At 33.2% G+C, this 13108-nt stretch overlaps 1 pseudogene; it reads left to right on the plus strand.

Annotated features, from left to right (window-relative positions):
• Nucleotides 1–12613: 12613 nt before the first annotated feature.
• On the plus strand, nt 12614–12732 carry LOC120595127 (uncharacterized; annotated as a pseudogene).
• The last annotated feature ends 376 nt before the right edge of the window (nt 12733–13108 follow it).

A 13108-nucleotide genomic window follows, 5' to 3' on the forward strand; every position in this document is an offset into this window, starting at 1 on the left:
ACTAAATAGTTCTTAATTAAGAGAAATTTAGGATGTTTTTAGGCTTTTATGTTAAAACCAGAATTGTTGCACATTGGAACATGCTTTGTTTTGCACTCAAGAGGGTATTTCTTTAAGATAAATGGCTAGAAATGGTATTGCCGGGTCAAAAGTATACATTTCAAATTTTGCTAGTGATTACCAAATTACCTTCCCTATGTTGTACCAATTCTTGCTCATATCAACCTTTGCAAACACATCATGTTATCAAACTTTTTGATTTTTGCCAGTGTGATGTGAAGAGTAGTGACTTTTTAACTTTAATTTACATTTTATATTATGAACACCCACACTGTCAGTGCAGACATTCAAACTGTGCAATAGGTTGTCAGTTCTCAAGTAGAAATAGTTTGCTGTGATTAGCTACCCATTACTGATAAAATGTCCAAATTGTGTTAGGAAAAACGTCAAAAATTATAAAGTACTTAAAAGACATTTTCCTTTTACAAAAACCTTGAAGAGACAGAAGGTAAAGGACAATCATGGATAAAAGAAATCTTCAAGCTTTTTTGTCTTTACAATCTCTAACCTTCCCACTATCATGTTTCAGATTCAAGCTATTTTTCCTTAGTGTCTTTGCTGATTCTTTCCTATACTGGAGATAAATCACGAGATTAGAAAATTTGAAGAAAAGGAATATTTTAAAGAAAATAATTATTAGAAAGTCTATCCCTCGTTTCCCCTGAATCACCTGTAAGAAATAAGAAAAGAAGTGAGGTAAGGAACATTCCTGTTTGTTAAGCAAGGTTCCATTGAGTTTATTATTCTATACAAGTGTTATTAATCTCCAAGAGAACCTTCCACATAGGTGATGTCATTTTCATATGACATATGTGCAACCTGAGGTCAGAGGAGTGAAGCAGTTGGACAAGGTTACTCAGCTCGGGGATGAGGCTAGAATTGGATCCCTTTTTCCATGTCACTATGAAGCTGTATTCTACCACATGGCATATTTTCTCTGTCTATGCCATGTTATGTAGAAAGGATTTGTTAGTTCAATATGGTTGGTATCCTGTCCTAACTCAGAAAGACCTTTCTGGCTTTTCTGGGTTTTACTACAGTGAAATAAACACAGATATTCTGGAAATTCAAATGTTGGTACATATGAAAAAGTGAATAATATTAATTTAATGAATTTTTTTTGAATAGGTAAGTAAATGCATATGTGGATATATGTAACTCACTGACAGAAACAATTATGTTGATGTTTGTGGGAGCTAAAAGAATTGTTTTTTTTATCTTCTAATTTCTAGCTGGGCTAATAGTCAAATTAACAGAGAAAGATTAACAGGTGAAAATAAAAATTATATTATGTCAGCTTGGGGAATGAAAGCTTGGAATGAAAATTCCAAGACAGTGAGGCCGCACTGGGTATATAAGACATTTTGGTCAAAGGAGAAAGTGGGGAAAAGGGGTATTAGATTTCTGAAGTGAGAATGGGCCGTTTACAGATAGCTTAGGAAGAATGGAACATACACTGCAGCAAAATTCTTGCTAGGCAACTCAGAAACAATGGAACATGGGGGATCTGGCTAATAGACTTGGAGTCCTTCTGAGTTATGTTGGGGTGAAAATTCTTAAGGCAATTAAGCCCAGGTTTCCTGGCTAAAAAGCAGGTTTCTCTGTCTAAATCTCTTGGGCAGGAAAGAGGGAGAGACGCAAAGGTTATTTCTGAGTCTTGCTTCTTAATAAACAGCTTAAAGTCAATATTCCAAAAGGCAGCTTCTGGGAGGCAAAATTTTGGTTCCCTTCATATTTAACTTGCATTTGCTTTTTTCCTATCTTTCTCAGAAGAATTCAGTAGACAATATCCGTAAGGGTATATTATGATTCTGTGTTGACCAAGCATCCTGTTAATCAAACTACTTACTTTTTTATAAGACATTTTAGCATTACATGGAGAAGGATGTACCAGCTTGAATTCTCTAGGACATGATTTCTTCAGAATGTTAACAAAGGTCATATGAAAAAAGAATGTATAATATGTGAATTTGGGAAATTACGTGCTAAAAAAAAAATAGATAGATTGACTTCTTGAGGCTTTATCATCCTAACAAACATTGCAACTTTCAGGGACTATTTTGGAATGATGAGTTTCCCAATCACATTTGAACTAGAACTTCCTTTCAGTGAGCATCCTATGAGACTAATGTGTAGGAGGAGTCCACTGGGAAAAGTTGGTGCAGACACAGTTGTCAGTGAACGAGGATTGCAGATACCAAACTGAGTACCAAGCTATGACTCATTTTATACTATGGTCTTTTGGTTTATTGACTGTATAGAAGAAATAGAATACAGATAAACTCATTTTAGAAACATGTTTCTGGAAGTATTAGTCAAATTTTTTATTTTTTATTTTTTAAATGCACTAATGGAGAGGCTAGTCAAAGGAAACCAATGATAATCCCTCAGTAAAACAAATTCAAGATGTAAAACTTACTTTCTAAATTTATCAAGTTTATGTTTATATTTTTTTATATAAATTAACTTAAAATGAAGCATATTGTTTTATTATAATTTCTTGAATTCTTTGATCATTAATTTGTGTATAGGTAAGTAACCACTAATTTGCTATTTTGCACATTATTGTTGCAATGGCACTATCAGATATTTATGTTCAAACATATAATAGGTTATTTCTGTGGGAAAAGGTTTTATTTTTTTTTTGTTTACTATAATGACAATGAGTGCCCTACAACTGACATTCTCTGAAACACGCTTACTTCAGCCATTTATTTTTGGCATTATACTTTATAGATGCAGTTGTTTGCCAATATAACTAATTATTTGTTGACTAATGGTTTAATAATTTTAATTCTTTTTTTCCTTTTCTTTTTACTATCTCATTTAGTTCCAAACTACTGAAGTCACAGTTACTTAATAGGCTACTCTCAGATGTTAGCACTAACAGCAAGGGATAAGATAGAAAATTCTATTGCATGAAAATTTAATGAAAAACTAACATGAACTTTGGATACAATGAATTTTGGTATGTTTTCATTTTTTTTTAATTCTTTAACAGTAAAAATAATGTATGTCACACTTAAATATTGAATACTTTTAATATTATACCATAATTTTAAATTTTATTAACTTTATTACTAATCCATTTGGATAGAATGGCAGAAAAATGAAAATTATCATTTTCCTCATTTATCAAAATTTATGAGTACTGGCACCTAATTTTATTCCCAAGAAAGGCAGACTTAGAGCATAGTATTGGGTGTTTGTTATACATATAAATTTTTAAACAAGACAAAAATATTTCTCAAAACAATTTATTTTAAAGGGATGATATGTAGATCATGTTTTTTTTTAAGGAAGTAAATAATAAAAATCTGCATTAATAGTACACTGCAAAAGCAGTCTGTGAGTATTGACTGCAGAATTAGTTTGTGGTAACAGATGGACTCTCCTCTCATGAAATCTTCCAAGTGAAGCACAGTGCCCGAGAAAAATGGACTCTCATATCATGAATCATATGAGGGCTCTGGACATGTAGAGAATTCTGACTTCTCCAAACCATTTTTCTCTCTAAAATTTCACATTGTTTTCAGAACAACTATGAGATGGTTAGGGCAGCTTCTTTTATACCTATTTTACATATTTCTCTTCCATCTGTGATAGTCTTGCCATGTCTAAACGGCCATCACATTGGCTCAGGACTGCATTACTTAGCACACCGACTAGGAGAGTGTGTTCTTTTCTGGAAGCCCTGCCTCTGATCTCTCCTCACTGCCAACTGCTATCAGAGTAATCTTAATCCAGGGCACTGAATGTGGCATTCTTTTTCTTCAAAACATTTGCTAATGTCATTGCCATCTATATTTTTATAAAGTTCTTTATGTGACTTTGATATGCATTTGATTTGCTAAGTGGTTTAAAATTTTCAAAATTCACTAAATCCATTCATGAGGCCAAGAAAAGAAATGTAGGCAAATGGTAGAGTATTTAAATAAACAAAATATAATGTGATATTTCAAGGAAAAAAACAAATTATTACAAAAGCATTTCATATTTGAGGAAAGGCTTATCAGCATACTTCTAGTTAGGGAAATTGAGCTGTAAAATGATCAATAATGGAATGATTGTAGCCTTCTAAAATGTTGACTGATGGGTTTTGATGTGCTAATGAAATTGGCATAATATTTTAATGAATTCTAACTGATAAAATGAGAATAATGAGATCTAGAGTTAAACTAAATGGAACTGATTACATGGAAGATAGAGTTAAATTTCTCATAAAAGATATCTGATGACAAAGTAATTATCAAATAATTATGTATTAAATTACATTTTTTTCTCTCTGCCAGTGGGAAAACTCTCTTTGCTGATTAGTTTTAAACTTTGTTAAATAAACTTTCAGTAAAATTAAGTAGCATGTTATAAACAAATTTGAAAAAAATTAAATAAATGTGATATACTAGAAAAATTAGGATGAAGTTACTAATTATCCTAATTCTACATTTTTTAAAAATAAATTTCAACTTCCATCAAGTTACTTAGGTTACTGACATAATTTTGTAGTTTGAATAGAATACATAAGGATATTGATTTGTTAATACTGTGGCCTAGAATTTACATTTCCAAGGCTTAGGAATCTGTCTCTTTGTCTCTGTCTCTGTCTCTCTCTCACATACACACACACACATATCTTGTATATTAAATAAAGTTTTACAGAATTTCAAAATTGGACAAGACTGAATCCAGCCAAATCTAATGCTAGGATCAGTGGTTTTAATGATATGCATATTCCCCAGGATCCTTGCTCACATTTGTCCTTATTTCCCGAACTATAGCCACATTTTAGACATCTATCACTTGAATACAACTACTTGTGTTCTATTCTCAGGCTGTGAAGTGTTACTGGATAATTCTCCATGATGAGCTTTGCAAAACCTTGTGCTTTCTAGCTCCATCGGAGCTCCCCTCACCTTCTTGCAATGCTCCTTTACAGTCTTTTCTTCCCATTTCTAGTCATGTTCTCTGGAACAGACTATAGTATCTTTTCCAAAATTTTGTTTCTCTTGTCAGTGGCATACATCACCCTCCCAATGTTGTCAAGAAGAAAATGTGGTCATCAGATAGGACCTGTTCTTGACTTTGCCTCTATATTTAAGATATGACCACCCATTCTAGCCTCCTTCTCTCCTGTTGAAAGAAGAAGAATTGATTGTCCTGTCCCAATTTAATTATTCCACCCTTACCTAGTGTGGTGGACAAAATAATGGTCCCCTCAAAATGTCAACATCTTAATCTCTGACACTTTTGAATATTTTACCTTTCATGGCAAAAGAGACTTTGCAGATGTGATTAAATTACATATGTTGAGGTAAGGAAATTATCCTGGATTATCTGGGTTGTCCCAATTTACTCACAAGGATCCTTATAAGAGGGAGGTGGGGGGGCGGTTCAGAATCAAAGGAAATATGAAGATCTTATGGAAGCTGGGGGTGGGGAGGAGCAGTGGGGAGGAGGCCGAGATGAGAGGAGGAAGAGAAGGGAGGAGGGAAGAAGGGAGGAGGGAGGAGAGAGAGAATTTGAAGATGGTATGGTATGAGCTGGCTTTGAAGATGGATGATGAGGCCACAAACCAAAGAATGTTGGTAGCCTCTAGATTCTTGAGACAAGCAAAGGGATTCTCCCCTAAAACTTTCAGAAAGGAGTTCAGCCCTACTGACATCTTGATTTTTAGCCCCCTAAAACCCATTTTAGACTTCTGACCTCCCTATAAAATAATAAATTTGTGTTGTAAACTACCAAGCTATAGCATCAATAAGAAGCTAATATACCAATATTTCAGTTTCTATCATTTATACAGGAATTTTATCTCATTATCTTCCCTATTCTCTACCATCAATTTTACGTACTTTTTTAGCACCTTTTCAGGTTGCTGAGAAAGAAGCCTTCCATTAACCTTCTGCTCAACCTACTGCCGTTATTGCTCTCCTTTCTTTCAGCATCATTCTTGTGAAAAATAGTTTTATGTCTTTCATGCCTGCCCCTAAAACTTCAGTAACCTAGTCTCTGACTCTTGTATTGCTCTGAATGGCTTTTCTAAATTTTATGGCAGTTTCTTATTTGACAAATTTAACTGAGTTATTCTTTCATCTGAGCATTTAGTTTTTGATGGCCTATTTTCTCATGGCTTATTATTTTGATTATTCTATCTGGAATTCTTCACAGGTTTACCCCGACCCCTGGCCACTACTTATATATTGGTAGATGACTTAAAGTCTACTCTTTTCCTCTTTCATTATATTTTCTTTATAAACTGTGGGTGATTCCATCTACTCTCATGGTTTTAATTATCAGTTCAAGTAGACAACTTCTAATCAGTCAATCTCAACTTTACTCTTGAATTCCAGGTATATTTATCTACTAAACAGTTTACCTAGACTCACCAAACATTATTTAAACCTAGAGAGATTCTTCTCATTTTCAGTGTCTCACAGAAGAAACAGAAAATCACCCTTAATGCCTTCGTTCTACTGATTTTCTCTTTTCACTGTACTTGGTTGAGTCTATTTCACTAATATAAGCCAAATTAATCTTTGAACCCCACAATGCCTCCACCATTTGAAAGGTCATCTTATCTTTTCTCTAGAAGATTTTAAAAGCTCCTAACTGGTCTTTTTACCACAAACTTTCCTCACCTCCAAACCCATCCTCATCCTGTAACCAGCGTGATGTTACTAAAGTTAAATCTGATTATGTCTCTGCTTTGTTTAAAGATTTCTTCTACATTTGTGTAGCCACAGATAAAGTATACATTTTTTAACATTGCTTCTAAGATCTGTTCTGGTTCTCTAGCTCTGTGCTCCACACACAGAGAGTAGCTCCTTATTCACTAGATCTGCCCGATCCTTTCTTGACCACATGGCTTGCACACATTCTTCCTATAATATGCTTCCTGCTTTATTTACCTGGCAAAATCTGCCAATTTGTTAAGCTCATACATCCCCCTTTCTTTGAATCTTTTCTCAGGTAGCCAGAACCAGTCACTAAATATATATTTTCAGGTCACTCTTTTTCTATCATAGCACTTACTGCATTGCAATGTAATTATTAGTGTTTGTATTCTGTCTAACTGGTCTTTGAATTCTTTAAGGGCAGACTACATCTTCTTTATGTTTATATATATAGTACCTAGCACCGTGCTTGACACATGGGAAACCTTAAGTAAATGTAGCATGGATCAATAAAAATCATAAATAGGCAGAAATAAAAGATCACATAATGATTTTTAAAAAACAACAATGTTGGATCTTGAAGTAAAACTAGGGGAAACTGGGAAAGAATTGATTATAAAAGGAAATAGATTTTGGTTCATGTGCCAGGGAAAATAACAGTCCAAAAATTTGATGTTCCTTGTGAAGAAAGCCCTCTATCTTCCCTTAGTGGCGCACAGATGAGTAAGATTCCATCTATGTTCCCAAGAGATTATAATTTATAATGAAAAACAGTCATGCAAACAGTTTGGTGGAACAAGGGACAATGAAAACTATGATAGATGTGATACTGGATGCTAGCATCATACGAAGAGAGGGTGATGAGTTCTTTATCTGATTAGATAAGGGTGCCTAAAGGAAGTAATTAAATAAAATGAAAATGTAACATTTTTGAGGGAAAAAAGGCAAATACTAATACTAGAAATTGTAAAATATATAATGGATAATCCTTTAAGTGAAGCATTGTTTTTTGTGTTTCTCTTGTAAGCCGGTTGAACATGTGTCATATTATGTGCATTTATATATATTCAGAAGCTGTATTCTGATTGAAAATTTTGTTTATTACAAATTGTTGTGTCATTGATTTTATTAAGCAACTATATTGAATTTGTGACTGGCCAAAGGAGAAATTGAGATATTTCATTACAAACTCTGATCTAGTTATGGTGGGAAGAGATCAAAACATGGAGTCAGGTGAAATGATAGAGTTCCCACTGAGACGGCATCATTTTATAGAAAATTTATTCTTTCTCTCATATTTCTAGATGTGTGATCAAAGGCATTTAGATCTCTCAGGTCACACAATAATGAAACTGACAATCACCTCAGAGAACAGATTCTGAAAAGTCTATGAGAACATCTTTGAAATTAAACAACTATCCTTGATAACAATCATTAAAATTTATACAGATAATTAATTAAACAATTTTATTCTGTAATTATTTAGTCCCATTGAGAGAAAATTAATTTATATGCTAAAAATATTGTTTTAATAGTTATTGCAATTTTGACACACAATGAGGCTAAGATGTCCACATCTATTTGATACTGAATTTTTTTTTCCCCAGAAGGATACATCTACTTAAGGAAAAAAGTAATCATCATGTATAATGAAAATAAGATGGTTTTGAACTTTACTATGTCTGGATAGGAAACTTCTTCAAACTTATTTATCTTTTTTGTCAGGAGTGTCTCAGCTATTAGGTTTTTGTTCATTCATATTAATTTTATAATCAGCTGTTGAAGTGTCTTTGAAACTATGAAAAAATTTTATTGAAATCACAGTAATCTATAGATTAATTTTAAAAGAATTGGAAATTTATGTCAATTGATGAACGTGGTACATATCTCTATTTGTATTCTATTTGTCTTAATAAGGTTTTAAATTTATCAACAGAAAGGTCTTATAAAACTTTTGGTAAATTTATTCTTCGGTATCTATTTTCATAGTTATGATTTTTATTCTAAATGGTGTATTGACCTACTTCACTCCTACCCTTGGAGACTATCCAAGGATTTTTCCAGCATCATTATTATTTTTAGTTGCACAGATGACTGAAACTAAACATTTATTGGCCATAGAAAGTATAAATTTTGTTCTACTTACCCAATGAAATATTAGACATAGATAAAATTGAGTGAAAAAAATATATACTACAAGTAAATCTCAGAAACACAAATTCAGAGGGCTACATGCAATATATTATTTTTATAAGTTTAAAAATATGCAAATTGACTTTATTATTATACTCCATTAATTATATATCTTATATATTTATATGCATCAAATATTAGACACCATTTTTTTAAGCAGAAGGAATAGCTCGGTGATTTTTTAAAATGGTTTATCACAAATAAATAACAGATCACTAAGAATTACTGTAAATCCTTCTACTACTAACTTGTAATCCTCTTATACAAAGCTTGTGAGCAACAAATCCTTGGAAAGAGGCTATTATGAGCTTTGTATGCAGTCTTAGCCATAACAAGAAATATGTTTTATTAATACATTAAATTGATTCGGTGATTGAAAATATGATACTCTTTGAAATAAGTGAAATATAGCAGTACAGTATTAGAATATCAGTATTATATTACTTTCTTCAATTCTTTACAAAACTATTATCTTTTAAATGAGCCCTACTCTAACTATCCTATTACTGCAAACTGCTCTCCTGATCCTCTAATGCTGATCTTTTTTTTCCTTTATTTTATTTAAAGCATTTAACACATTCAACCATACTATATACTTTACCTATGATATTTATTGTCATAGGTAAAGTATATAGTATGTAAAGTATATAATAGGTATAGTATTACTTTACCTATGATATCTATTTTCTTTCACTAGAGGCAGTATTGGAGTTAGATTCTAAGATGGCCCCCTATGCTCCTTCACCTCTCCTGGTATTTATGTCTTGGTGTAGTACCTACCCACTTTGAATCATTGATGGCATATATGACAAATAGAATATTGTGCAAGTGGTATTGTCTGACTCCCAAGATTAAGTCATAATTAATATTTCAGTTGCTACCTTGTCTCCTTGTTTTCTCTTGGACCATTTACTCCGGGGAAAGCTATCTGTCATATCATGAAGACACTCAAGCAGCCTTGTGGAAAGTGATACCTGAGGATAAACCGAGGCTTCTTGCCAACCAGAAACAACTTGCCAACCATGTGAGTGCTCTATCTTGAAAGTAGATTTTCCACCCCTAGCCATTCTTTCAAATGCATTCCTTGCCCCCATTTTCATCACAACTTCATGAGCAACACTTAACCAGAATCACCCAGGTAAGTTACTCCTGAATACTTGACTCAACTATGTGAGATAAGAAACTGTGAGAGCTAAGAAATGCTTATTTTTATGATTTAAAAATAAAACCACAACTGTGATGATAAAATCCTTTGTTAAAACCTCAGAAAGATATAAGGGAGTAAACTCAGAGACCTATTCAATTAAATAGTAAGACTTTGTTCTCACATCCTCAGCTTAACCTAAAAGTAGACAAATATGTTATATTGAAGATGTTTATGTGTGTGGCTTTTGTCTAATGAAATGAACCCAATATGATTCATAAGGGACCAAAGACATTTTAAGAAAATTATAAAGACAGAAATCCTGCCAGCTTGATCTGAAAGGAACAGAGACAACAGAATAAAAACAGGAATTTGGATCACCAATCATTTTACATACAGGAAGCAAACTGATCAAATGACGCAGCTGCAAACACGGGCTACATTTCCTGACATGAAAACAAATGACTGGAAGAGCAGAAGTAAGGGCCCAGAGTGCAGAGAGAGAAGAACCATAAAGAATCATGTCTTAGCTTTTAATCCTAATGAAAAACTGGAAATATGTGCTTTATGGGAATTCAGAATTGCTGTGGGCCAGTGACTCCTACATGCTTCCCATTGTCTTTTTTGTTTTCCCCAATGGGACAATTTATAAGGGTTATCCTTTACCTATCCCAAATGTTGAGAGTATGGTGCACAGATAACTTACCTGCTTAGTTCATAGATCCTCATTTGCACCTGGACCTGAGTTAGATGGTAAGATTTGGGACTTTGATGCTATAAGGGAATGAGACTTTTGGGGTCTTCTTGGGAGGAAATGAGTGTTTTGCATATGGGAGAAATTTGAATTATTGTAGTCCAGGGGGCAAACTGAGATAGCCACCCTCCAAATTTACCCCCAATATTCCTCATGTTTTGGTAGTTATGCCTTGTGGAATCTCCATGCACACTGAGTCATGGCTGGCCTAAGTAACCAATAGGATATTATTAAAATAATGGATAGTTTGTGACTTGTAACGTAAGCAAGTAATCTTGCTTTGTTTGCCAATTTTAATCTCAGGTGCCTAGAAGAGTTCCTGGTACATAGCAGGTAGGGAATAGATATTTATAAAATATAAAGATGTACAACATATAAAATAATGTTGATTTATATATTGGATTCATTGTAATACATTATTTTGAAATAATGTTGTATTCCTAAGGGAGAAAGAGCAATCTCTAGCCAGATTAAACAACATATTTCCCAGGCTTCTTTTGCTAATATCTAGAGTCTCACCTAAAAGCTAAATATTTTCCCAGACAGATGAGAAGAAGATAATTTGGTTTGACAATAGAGGACCTGGATATGAAAGTAACTCAAGAGTTTGTAAGGTAATTGAGAAATATTGTTGTGGGGCATTGTTGGGCTTAAAAACCTAACATTCTGGTTCAGAATAGCCACTATTTACAGATTTTTTTTTTTTACTTATTTTCTAATGTATGATCAGCTTTTCTGTTTTCAGCTTATGTGTATCTAGTTCCTATCACTTACTGCAACTCTGAAGGCTTCTTTCTTGAATTACTTTACTTGACTACATGGTACTGAGAAACAGATTATCTGTCTGTCTGTCTATCTATCTATCTATCTATCTATCTATCTATCTATCTATCATCTATCTATCATCTATCTATATCTATATCTTTATCTATATATATAATGGCATTGTGGTACAGCTACTACTCCTGACAGCCAACTATTGAGCATTTACTATGTGACATATGTTATCATATTTAATCCTTACAATCCTATGAGTCAATATTATTAAGTCTATACTAATAAATAGAGGAAAATGGGACATAAAGAAGTTTAAGAGATTATATGAGTTATTGTTAGAGATGGAATCTGAATTAAGGCAATTAGACTCCAAAAACTACATTTGGTGAATATCAATTCACTATGTTCTCCTGCCTTAGATATCAAGTCTAACAACCTGATTTCAGATGAATGGCCTTTAAATGCAATGAAATCGGGAAGGATCTCTGAAGCAAACATGCTGACTTATATTCTGAAGATGTAATGGGTTTTTGTATATTTGGCATGTTCCGAAGAGAAAAATTTGAGTTTTAAATGAATACCTGCTAATGGTTTCCAAAAAAAAAAAAAAAGTGTATTTATTTATATTACATGTAGTTGATGACAAAAAGTAATCTTCATGGACCAATTGACCATGGGTAAATATCTCATTTTATGCCCATAAGTGTATATATATCAGAAGTGTTTAACTTTTATGTAGATACTAATTTGCTTGGGTAGTAATTGTAATAATGTTACCGTGATCAGAATAAAGGGCCAGACCAAGTTTTTGCTACATTGCTATGGGGCCCAGGAACAGAGAATTTATCAAATCCTTCAGTAACAAAAGCTTTTTTCTAATCTCAGCCAACAAAAATGCGATTTATAATGCAAATTAAACACAAAAACAAACAACAAAACTAACCTGAACTTTAAGATAGTTTGTTGTTTAATATTATGAGCAACTTGATTAGTTCAGCTTAGAAAAACAATTGAGTCTATGGCCATGTCACCCTGAATAAGCCTGAACCCATCTGATCTTGGAAGCTAAGCAGGTTCGGACCTGGTTAGTACTTGGATGAGAGACCACCTAGGAAGACCAGGTGCTGTAGACACAAAAAATAAAAAATAAGGGATTGTAAACTGACAAGGTCCTTGCAATCTGTGAGGTCAACCAAGGATTACCTCGCCTAAAAAAAAAAAAGAAAAGAAAAGAAAAGAAAAACAATTGAGGCAGAATCATCAGATTTCATCTACTAACTTTCTATAGGTATATTCACTAAGTTAAGCTTTAATAACTGCCACAGCAGAAAAACAAACAAAATTTCAATGACTTAACACAAAAGAGGATTATTTCTTTCATATGTTTCATGTCCCACATACGTTTATAGGGATTGAGATCTGATTGACAGTCATTCAGTGACTCAGGTTGATGGAGACTACCTTTTATGGGTATGCCATTTGGACCACATGATTCTGTCATAGAAGGGA

Source organism: Pteropus medius, unplaced genomic scaffold (genome assembly GCF_902729225.1).
Source record: "Pteropus medius unplaced genomic scaffold, Ma_sr-lr_union100, whole genome shotgun sequence".
Lineage (NCBI taxonomy): Eukaryota > Metazoa > Chordata > Mammalia > Chiroptera > Pteropodidae > Pteropus > Pteropus medius.